The sequence below is a fragment of the Herpailurus yagouaroundi genome, unplaced genomic scaffold (genome assembly GCF_014898765.1).
Source record: "Herpailurus yagouaroundi ecotype Mexico unplaced genomic scaffold, PumYag 62485, whole genome shotgun sequence".
NCBI classification, from domain to species: domain Eukaryota; kingdom Metazoa; phylum Chordata; class Mammalia; order Carnivora; family Felidae; genus Herpailurus; species Herpailurus yagouaroundi.
Window position 1 is genome coordinate 1 of NW_024416389.1, and position 11,495 is coordinate 11,495.

Here is an 11,495-nt window from a genome sequence, read left to right on the forward strand (position 1 = left end):
CAAAAAACCAACTCTTGGTTTCGTTGATCTGCTCTACAGTTTTTTTAGATTCTATATTGTTTATTTCTGCTCTGATCTTTATTATTTCTCTTCTTCTGCTGGGTTTAGGCTGCCTTTGCTGTTCTGCTTCTATTTCCTTTAGGTGTGCTGTTAGATTTTGTATTTGGGATTTTTCTTGTTTCTTGAGATAGGCCTGGATTGCAATGTATTTTCCTCTCAGGACTGCCTTCGCTGCGTCCCAAAGCGTTTGGATTGTTGTATTTTCATTTTCGTTTGTTTCCATATATTTTTTAATTTCTTCTCGAATTGCCTGGTTGACCCACTCATTCGTTAGTAGGGTGTTCTTTAACCTCCATGCTTTTGGAGGTTTTCCAGACTTTTTCCTGTGGTTGATTTCAAGCTTCATAGCATTGTGGTCTGAAAGTATGCATGGTATGATTTCAATTCTTGTAAACTTATGAAGGGCTGTTTTGTGACCCAGTATATGATCTATCTTGGAGAATGTTCCATGTGCACTCGAGAAGAAAGTATATTCTGTTGCTTTGGGATGCAGAGTTCTAAATATATCTGTCAAGTCCATCTGATCCAATGTCTCATTCAGGGCCCTTGTTTCTTTATTGACCGTGTGTCTAGATGATCTATCCATTTCTGTAAGTGGGGTGTTAAAGTCCCCTGCAATTACCACATTCTTATCAATAAGGTTACTTGTGTTTATGAGTAATTGTTTTATATATTTGGGCGCTCCGGTATTCGGCGCATAGACATTTATAATTGTTAGCTCTTCCTGATGGATAGACCCTGTCACTATTATATAATGTCCTTCTTCATCTCTTGTTACAGCCTTTAATTTAAAGTCTAGTTTGTCTGATATAAGTATGGCTACTCCAGCTTTCTTTTGGCTTCCAGTAGCATGATAAATAGTTCTCCATCCCCTCACTCTCAATCTAAAGGTGTCCTCAGGTCTAAAATGAGTCTCTTGTAGACAGCAAATAGATGGGTCTTGTTTTTTTATCCATTCTGATACCCTGTGTCTTTTGGTTGGCGCATTTAATCCATTTACATTCAGTGTTATTATAGAAAGATATGGGTTTAGAGTCATTGTGATGTCTGTATGTTTTATGCTTGTAGTGATGTCTCTGGTACTTTGTCTCACAGGGTCCCCCTTAGGATCTCTTGTAGGGCTGGTTTAGTGGTGACAAATTCCTTCAGTTTTTGTTTGTTTGGGAAGACCTTTATCTCTCCTTCTATTCTAAATGACAGACTTGCTGGATAAAGGATTCTCGGCTGCATATTTTTTTCTGTCTAGCACACTGAAAATCTCGTGCCAATTCTTTCTGGCCTGCCAAGTTACAAAAGACAGATCAGTCTCGAGTCTTCTAGGTCTCCCTTTATATGTGAGGGCACGTTTACCCCTTGCTGCTTTCAGAATTTTCTCTTTATCCTTGTATTTTGCCAGTTTCACTATGATATGTCGTGCAGAAGATCGATTCAAGTTACGTCTGAAGGGAGTTCTCTGTGCCTCTTGGATTTCAATGCCTTTTTCCTTCCCCAGATCCGGGAAGTTCTCAGCTATGATTTCTTCAAGTACCCCTTCAGCACCTTTCCCTCTCTCTTCCTCCTCTGGGGTACCAATTATGCGTATATTATTTCTTTTTAGTGTATCACTTAGTTCTCTAATTTTCCCCTCATACTCCTGGATTTTTTTATCTCTCTTTTTCTCAGCTTCCTCTTTTTCCATAACTTTATCTTCTAGTTCACCTATTCTCTCCTCTGCCTCTTCAATCTGAGCCGTCGTGGTTTCCATTTTGTTATGCATTTCGTTTAAAGCGTTTTTCAGCTCCTCGTGACTGTTCCTTAGTCCCTCGATCTCTGTAGCAAGAGATTCTCTGCTGTCAGCTATACTGTTTTCAAGCCCAGCGATTAATTTTATGACTATTATTCTAAATTCACTTTCTGTTATATTATTTAAATCCTTTTTGATCAGCTCATTAGCTGTTGTTATTTCCTGGAGATTCTTCTGAGGGGAATTCTTCCGCTTGGTCATTTTGGATAGTCCCTGGCGTGGTGAGGACCTGCAGGGCACTTCCCCTGTGCTGTGGTGTATAACTGGAGTTGGTGGGCGGAGCCACAGTCAGACCTGATGTCTGCCCCCATCCCACCGCTGTGGCCACAGTCAGACTGGTGTGTGCCTTCTCTTCCCCTCTCCTAGGGGCGGGATTCACTGTGGGGTGGGGTGGCCTGTCTGGGCTACTTGCACACTGCCAGGCTTGTGATGCTGGGGATCTGGCGTCTTAGCTGGGGTGGGTAGGCAAGGTGCACAGGGGCAGGAGGGGCAGGCTTAGCTTGCTTCTCCTTAGGTGATCCACTTCAGGAGGGGCCCTGTGGCAGCAGGAGGGAGTCAGATCCGCTGCCGGAGGTTTGGCTCCGCAGAAGCGCAGAGTTGGGTGTTTGCGCGGAGCGAGCAAGTTCCCTGGCAGGAACTGGTTCTCTTTGGGATTTTGGCTGGGGGATGGGCGGGGAAGATGGCGCTGGCGAGGGCCTTTGTTCCCCACCAAACTGAGCTCTGTCGTCCGGGGGCTCAGCAGCTTTCCTTCCCTTTTACCTCCAGCCTTCCCGCTTTCTGAGCAGAGCTGTTAACTTATGACCTCCCAGCCGCTAAGTCGCGCTTGCTGTCGGAACACAGTCCGTCAGGCCCCTCCGCTTTTTGCAAGCCAGACTCGGGGGCTCTGCTTGGCCGGCGAGCCGCCCCTCCGCCCCGGCTCCCTCCCGCCAGTCCGTGGAGCGCGCACCGCCTCGCCGCCCTTCCTACCCTCTTCCGTGGGCCTCTCGTCTGCGCTTGGCTCCGGCGACTCCGTTCTGCTAATCCTCTGGCGGTTTTCTGGGTTATTTAGGCTGGTGTAGGTGGAATCTAAGTGATCAGCAGGACGCGTGGTGAGCCCAGCGTCCTCCTACGCCGCCATCTTCCCTCTCCTCATGTTTGAATTTTTAAGGCAGTATTAACAATTTTGCTAAGGATTAAAGTAAAAGACTTCAAATATAAAATCTTTCTGTTCAATGCAGCAGTCCTGAAAATTGCTCATTCTTTTCATGACGGGAACTCGACTGAAGACTCAACGGTTAATGAAGCTCAATGGTTTCGAAAAATAGGTAAAAGGAAATTCCGTGGCTATGTATAGAATCAGAAATATATGGATTCAAATTCTGGCTCTTTTATTTGTAGCTATGGGTACAAGGGTAACTTAATCTCAATTTCATTATTTATAAAAGGGGAACAATTAAACATACTTTATAGGGCTACTAAGGATTTTAAGTAAAACTGTGTATGTACCTGGACATAGTGGGTACTTAATAAATGTTAGTTTTCTTTTTCTCTAGAAATGGGTCTAAGAATAAAATGATGAATTATAACTGCAAGTTCCCAAGGGTGTGCTCCTAAATTTGGTCTAGAATGCCTAACTTATCTGTAAGTTTGATTTATCAGAATAAACTACATTCAGAGCTCCTGGCTGCCTCAGTCAGTACACCATACGACTCTTGATCTCAAGGTCATGAATTCCAGCCGATGTTGGGCATAGAGATTACTTAAAATAAATAAATAAGTAATAAACTACATGCAACAAAATGATTGTATCTCACAAACTAATGTTGAACAGAAGTCAGACATGGATTCTATTTATATGTAGCAAAAAAAGCAGGCAAAACTAATTGATGATATTAGAGCTCAAGATGGTGGTTACCCTTTAAAAGGGGTTGGACTTGAAAAGGGGTAATTGGGTTGCTTCTGAGTTTTTGCTAATAATCAAGATCTGTCTTGATCTGGATTGGTTACATGGATATATTCACTTTGAAAATTAATCAAGATGTCCAATTATATGTTGTGTAATTTACTTTTTGTAGGTTTAATTTCAGTAAAACTATTTTAAAAATTGTGGAGGCAATTCCTTCTCAGCCTTTTGGCTAAAATCAAGTACAGAAATTGTGGAGGCGGCAACTACAGTGATAAGTAATCAAGAGCAATTAACCAGCAATGTCACAAAGTAGACTCATTCTACATGAATCTTTTTCTACTTTCCAGGGTTTACTGGGACTCTAATCTAGGAGAAAATGGAATAAACACATTGGTCTGGCTTCTAAAAAACCTATGGAAATAATGGAAAATAACATATTTAAACTACATAAAGGATCAATGACTTTGATCTTTTGGACGTTTGAAAAGTTATTTTCCAATACTTCTTTTACTGAATTTTCATTTTCATTTTCCAATGTGAAGATTATACTAAATGTTGCCTAATGGGGTCTTCCAGTGCTCTATGAAAGATATGAATCTTTCCAGCAATTTTCTTCATCCTTTGATTCTAGTGTATTGTGTTCTTTGCTGAATATTTTTTCTTTTCAAGTTTTTAAATTCCAGTAGTTAATATATAGTATAATATTAGTTTCAGTTGTAGAATTTATTGATTCATTACTTACATACAACACCCAGTGCTCATCACAAGTGCCCTCCATAATACCCATCACCTATTTAACTCATCCCCCACCCACCTCCCTCCGATAACCCTGAGTTTGTTCTCTATAGTTAAGAATCCGTTTCATGGTTTGCCTCTCTTTTTTTATTTCCCTCTATTCAGTATTTTGTATCCTTTGGGTAAATACCTGCTAGTGCAATTGCTGGATTGTAGCGTAGCTCTATTTTTAACTTTTTGAGGAACCTCCATACTTTTTTCCAGAGTGGCTGCACCAGTTTGCATTCCGACCAGCAGCGTAAGAAAGTTCCCCCTTCTCCACATCCTTGCCAATATCTGTTGTTTTCCTGTGTTGTTAATTTTAGGCAATCTGACTGCTGTGAGGTGGTATCTCACTGTACTTTTGATTTGTATTTCCCTGATGATGAGTGATGTTGAGCATCTTTTCATTTGTCTCTTGGCCATCTGGATGTCTTCTTTGGAAAAATGTCTATTCATGTCTTCTGCCCATTTTTTAATTGGGTTATTTGTTTTTGGAGTGTTAAGTTGTATAAGTTGTTTATATATTTTGGATACTAACCTTTTATCAGATGTGTCATTTGCAAATACCTTCTCTCATAGGTTGCCTTTTAGTTTTGTTGATTGTTTTCTTTGCTGTGCAGAAGCTTTTTATTTTGATGTAGTCCTCATAGTTTCTTTTGCTTTTTGGTTCCCTGGCATCCAGAGAGATATCTAGAAAGAAGTTGTTTATGGCCATTGTCAAAGTGATTACTGCCTGTGTTCTCTAGGATTTTGATGGTTTCCTGTCTCACGATTAGGTCTTGCATCCACTTTTTATTTACATGGTGGTGAATTTATTTTCATGATGGTGTAAGAAAGTGGTCCAGTTCCATACTTTGGCATGTTGCTGTCCAGTTGTGTCAACACCATTTGTTGAAGAGACTCTTTTTCCATTGGGTATTCTTTCCTGATTTGTCGAAGATTAGTTGACCATATAGTTGTGGGTTCATTTTTGGGTTTTCTCTTCTGTTCCATTGATCTATATGTGTCTGTTTTTGTGCCAGTAACATACTGAACTGATCACTACAACTTTGTAATATAACCAGAATTCTGGAATCGTGATGCCTCTGGCTTTGCTTTTCTTTTTCAATATTGCTTTGGCCGTTTAGGGTCTTTTGCAGTTACATTCAAATTTTAGGTTTGTTTGTTTTGGCTCTGTGAAAAATACTGGCGGTATTTTGAATAAGGATTGCATTAAATGTGTAGATTGTTTTAGGTAGTATAGATAAATATTCGTTCTTCCAATCTATGAGCGTGGAATGTCTTTCCATTTCTTTGTGTCATCCTCAGTTTCTTTCATCAGTATTTTATAGTTTTCAGAGTACAAGCCTTTTATCTCTTTGGTTATGTTCATCCCTCGGTGTCTTATGGTTTTGGATGCAATTATGAATGGGATTAATACCTTGATTTCTCTTTCAGTTGCTTCATTATTGGTGTATAGAAATGCAATAGATTTCTGTACATTGATTTTGTATCCTGTGACTTTAAGGAAATTGTGTATCAGTTCTAGCAATTTTTTGGTAGACTCCAAAAAATGTGGCTAGGACTTCCAGAACTATGTTAAATAACAGTGGTGAGAATGGACATCCCTGTCTTGTTCCTGAGCATAGATGAATAGCTCTCAGTTTTTCCCCATCAAGGATGATATTAGTTGTGGGTGTTTCATATATGGCCTTTATAAGTTTGAGATATGTTCTCTCTATCCCTACTTTATTGAGGGTGTTTATCATGAATAGTTGTTGTACCTTGTTAAATGCTTTTTCTGCATCTATTGAAAGGATCATGTTTCTTATCCTTTCTTTTATTAATGTGGTGTATCACATTGATTGGTTAATGAATTTTTTTTATTAATGTGGTGTATCATATTGATTGATTTACGAATATTGATCCACTGTTGCAGACCAGGAATAAATCCCATGTGATCATAGTAAATGATTCTTTTAATGTGGTGTTGGATTCAATTTGCTAGGATTTTGTTGAGAATTGTTCACATCCATGTGCATCAGAGATATTGACCTATCATTCTCTTTTTTGGTGGATTCTTTGTCTGGTTTTGGGTAATGCTGGCCTCATAGAATGAATCTGGAAGTTTTCTTTCCTCATAGAATGAATCTGGAAGAATAGATGTTAGCTCTTCTTTATTTGTTTTTTTTTTTAATTTTCTTCTAATGTTTATTTTTGAGAGAGAGAGACAGCGCAAGCAGGGGAAGGGCAGAGAGAGAAAGAGGGAAATACAGAATCTGAAGCCAGCTCCAGGCTCTGAGTGGTCAGCACAGAGCCCAACATGGGGCTCGAACTCACGAACTGTGAGATCATGACCTGAGCTGAAGTCTGACACTTAACTGACTGAGCCACCCAGGCACCCCATTAGCCCTTCTTTAAATGTTATGTAGAATTCCCCTGTGAAGCTGTCTGGCGTTGGACTTTTGTTTGCTGGGAGTTTTCTGATTGCTGATTCAATTTCTTTGCTGGTTATGGATCTGTTCAAGTTTTCTATTTCTTCCTGTTTCAGTTTTGGTAGTTTATATGTTTCTAGGAATTTATCCATTTATTCTAGGTTGTCCAATTTGTTGTCATATAACTTTTCATAATATTCTTTTATGATTGTTTGTATTTCTGTGGTGTTGGTTGTTATTTCTCCTCTCTCATTTGTGATTTTATTTATTTGGGTCCTTTCTCTTTTCTTTTTGATAAGTATGGGTAGCGGCTTATCAATTTTATTAATTTTTTCAAAGAACCGGCTCCTAGTTTCATTGGTCTGTTATACTGTTTTTCTAGTTTCTATATAATTTCTTTCTGTTCTAATCTTTATTATTTCCTTCTTCTCTGGCTTTAGGCTTCATTTGTCGTTGTTTTTCTAGCTACTTTAAGTGTAAGGTTAGGTTGTTTATTTGAGATTTTTCTTGCTTCTTCAGGTAGGCCTGTATTGTTATACTTCCCTTTTAAGACCACTTTTGCTGCATCCCAAAGGTTTTGGACCATTATGTTTTCATTTTCATTTGTTTTCATGTATTTTTTAATTTCTTCTTTGATTTCCTGGTTGACCCATTCGTTCTTTAGTAGCATGTTGTTTAATCTCCATGTATTTGTGGTTGTTCCAATTTATATCTTGTGGTTGACTTCAAATTTCATAGTGTTGTGGTCAGAAAATATGCCTGGTATGATGTTAGTCTTTTTGTACTTGCTGAGGCCTGATTTGTGACCTAGTGTGTGATATGTTCTGGAGAATGTCTTATGTACACTTGAAAAAAATGTGTATTCTGTTGCTTTAGTATGAAACGTTCTGAATATATCTGTTAAGTCCATCTAAACTAGTGTGTTATTCAAAGCCATTGTTTCCTTGTTGATTTTCTGCTTAGATGATATGTCCATTGCCCTAAGTGGAGTGTTAAAGTCCCCTACTATTGTGTTATTTATCAATAAGTTCCTTTATGTTTCCTAGTAATTGTTATATATATTTGGGTGTTCCAAGTTGGGGGCATAAATATTTAGGACTGTCAGATATTCTTGATGGATAGTCCCCTTTCTTATAATATAGTATCTTTGTTCATCTCTTGTTAGAGTCTTTGGTTTAACATTTAGTTTGTCTACAGAGAGGAAGGGAGGCAAACCACAGGAGATTCTTAAATACAGAGAACAAACTGAGGGTGGTTTGAAGGGGTGAGGGAGAGGAGAAAATGGGTGCTGGGCATGGAGGAAGGCACCTGTTGGGATGAGCACTGGATGTTGTATGTAATCCAATCTGACAACGAATTATATTAAAAAAAAACATTTAGGGGGCGCCTGGGTGGCGCAGTCGGTTAAGCGTCTGGCTTCAGCCAGGTCACGATCTCGCGGTCCGTGAGTTCGAGCCCCGCATCAGGCTCTGGGCTGATGGCTGGGAGCCTGGAGCCTGTTTCCGATTCTGTGTCTCCCTCTCTCTCTGCCCCTCCCCCGTTCATGCTCTGTCTCTCTCTGTCCCAAAACAAACAAACAAACAAACAAACAAACAAACATTTAGTTTGTCTAATATAAGTATTGCTACTCTGGCTTGCTTTTGACTTCCATTTGCATGATAAATATTTCTCCATCCCCTCATTTCAATCTGTAGGTGTCTTTAGGTCTAAAATGAGTCTCTTCTAGGCGCATAAAAACAAAACTGGGTCTTGTTTTTTTTTTTTTTTTTTTCATTCTGACACCCTGTGCGTTTGATTGGAGCATTTAGTCCATTTACATTCACAGTAATAACTATTGATAGATATGTAGTGCCATTTTATTACTTGTTTTGTCATTGTTTCTGGAGATTTTCCCTAATATTTCTAGTCTTTGTTGCTTTTGGTCTTTCTTTCCCACTTAGAGTCCCCTTTAATATTTCTTTCAGGGTTGGTTTAGTGGTCACAAACTGCTTTAGTTTTTGTTTGAGGAAACTCTTTATCTCTCCTTCTATTTTGAATGATAGCCTTGCTGGATAGAGTATTCTTTGCTACAGATTTTTCTCATTCAGCATGTTGAATGTATCATACCCCACTCCCTTCTGACTTGCTAATTTAATTACAAATTTAATTACAGTATGTCTTGATGTTGTCCTGCTTTGTTGATTTTCGTGGGAGTTCTCTGTGCCTCCTGGATTTGTATGTTTCTTTCTCCAGATTAAGGAAGTTCTCGGCTATTATTTCCTCAAAAAACTTCTGTCCCTTTTGCTGAATTTTAACATACTTTTATCAACTCCAGTGGTGAGCTCCTTGGTGATCCTTATTTTTTTAGATAGATTTATTTCATCTAAGAATATATTGTATGTCCCCAGTTTTTAAAAAATATTCAGCACTACCTCCATTAGTTATTGGCTAGAATCAAAGATTGGAAGTGACAGAAGTCTTTAAATTTACCTGGGAAAAATTCTCTAAAAATCTAAAGGTAGCTTTTTTAACCCAAGAAATACCTCAGCATATTAATATTAAAGATGCAGGTAGTGGAGATTATAATGGTACAGATTAAAGAGTAGATTTCCATAATTACATTTCATATTTGTTAACTTTCAGCTTGGAATTTGGCTGTGCAGTGCGACAAACACCCAGTGACAATGAGAGAGTTTTTCATCCTTTCTTACAAGGTAAGTCTCTTCTAATAAGAATCTCATGAAAGGACCGCAACAAGGGTATGTCCACTCTGGCTATGGCCAAGGACTAAATATAGAGTGGTATTGACTTTTACACTGGGAACTTTTAGAATACACATCTACACAGGAATGGCCTACAGAGAATTAGATCCCTAGGGGAACAATGTGCAAACATGGAGCAGTTCTCCCCATACCAAAATAGCACGAACAACAATCAGGGAACCTAAAGTTCTACCATGAGAGACTTATTCCCTTACTTTTGAAGGAATTTCAGTCTCTCAGAGTCCTATATTAAAATATAACTCTCTTTAGGATTGGTATACTCTAAGTTGTCAACTAATAAAGTTTTGGAACAGTTATAAGTCAATAGGAGTATAGAATAGGTAACTGGGGTCATCAGGATGTGAAAAGAATGCTAAGAATCTTAGGCCTACTTTATAATTTTTCCTAGAACAGGTTCTGTGTATAAGTATTTGTAAGATTATTTTGCAATTAGAAACATTTTAAAACAGTCATTAGCCTCCAAGTTAGATCAAATGCCAGAAAGGAAACAATATTGATGAGAGAATAAAAGAAGAGGGGCTAAGAATATCTGTCTTACACATTGAGGAGTACACAGTCTGATATGTTGATATAGATGAAATGTTAAGAGTTTTAGAACTGAAATGAACTATAGAGCTAATCTAGTATACTCTCTCATTTTATATACAAATAACCTGAGACCTAAAGATATTGGGTGTTTTGAAATGCTGTTAATTCAATGACAGTGATGATTATGATCACTAAACATTCTGAGAGATTAAGAAATAGTCTTTCACAGCTTAGGTATAATTGCTATTTAAATTAGGTGAAATAAATTAGTTTTAGTTTGAACATTTTTGATAGTACTAGCAGGGTTCTATGTAAGAATCCCAAGTGGCCTAGTGGTTTATTGTAGTAAAAGCTGGGAGCTTTTTCTAAAGTTAGAGGACAAGGTTTAATGATTAGGTTATCCTAATGCCTGTCAAGATTTGGTATTGTCTCTTTCAACCATGGCAATATATATGGTATTTTCAGCTCTATTCAATACAAAGGAGAAATCTATTTGCCAGGGGAAAAATCACTTAGAAATTACAACATAAAGTAAGAAGTAAATCACTAGATAGAAATACAGGGCCAAATGACAGTACTTATCACTGGGAAGATAAGAAAATTGTGAAGACATGAAGCTTTTTATCTCTAGAAAGTTCCTTAAAAACAATGGAAACTAATATAAAATTAAAACCGTAAATCAGTGTTATAGTCTGTATCATTTTTAAGGTGAGGTGTGTTTTTCCAGCTGAATTTTTTCATTCAGACAGGATGTTGCTGATTTTCATTTTGATTGTTTGTGTTCACCTGGCAGAATTCGCACTATTCATTGATGTTCTGGTTATTTCTTATCAGCTGTCCCAGTTTTGTCCTTCTGATCAAGTAATTCTGATTGCACAGAAAACATGTTTACTTATGGCAGCTGCAGTTGATCTAGAGCAAGGGAGAAAAGCTTCAACAACTTCTGAACAGGTAATGTGCAACCTTCAAAGAAAACACAAGGAAGAGTTTAGTGTGCTATTTGGTGTGTTTGCCTTCCCTGATGCAGTTCTTTCTGATTCTCTTTAAAGAATCCTTTCATCCTTTCCAGCAGCATCTTGATTTCAAAGGTTTGTAATGGCTCATTCCTCCCTAAGGAAAGGTCACATTTGGCTTGGCCTCTTCTTTTAAAAAGATTGAATATCTCTTCTTTTAAAATGTCTCTTTCCATGGACCACTCTTTCTGAATCTGTTTTTAGCTATTCTTCATCATCTCCCTGCAATCATATGTGGCCTATAAGAATGAGATTGTTTTCTATTTTTGTTTC

The 11,495-nt window shown here is 38.2% G+C and overlaps 1 long non-coding RNA gene across 1 annotated transcript; it reads left to right on the forward strand.

Annotated features, from left to right (window-relative positions):
• The first annotated feature begins 3,050 nt into the window (after positions 1-3,050).
• On the forward strand, positions 3,051-11,154 carry LOC121024270 (uncharacterized). Its single transcript, XR_005787655.1, has 3 exons — positions 3,051-3,147; positions 9,542-9,612; positions 11,044-11,154. It is a non-coding gene; the product is annotated as an uncharacterized LOC121024270 (long non-coding RNA).
• Positions 11,155-11,495: the final 341 nt, after the last annotated feature.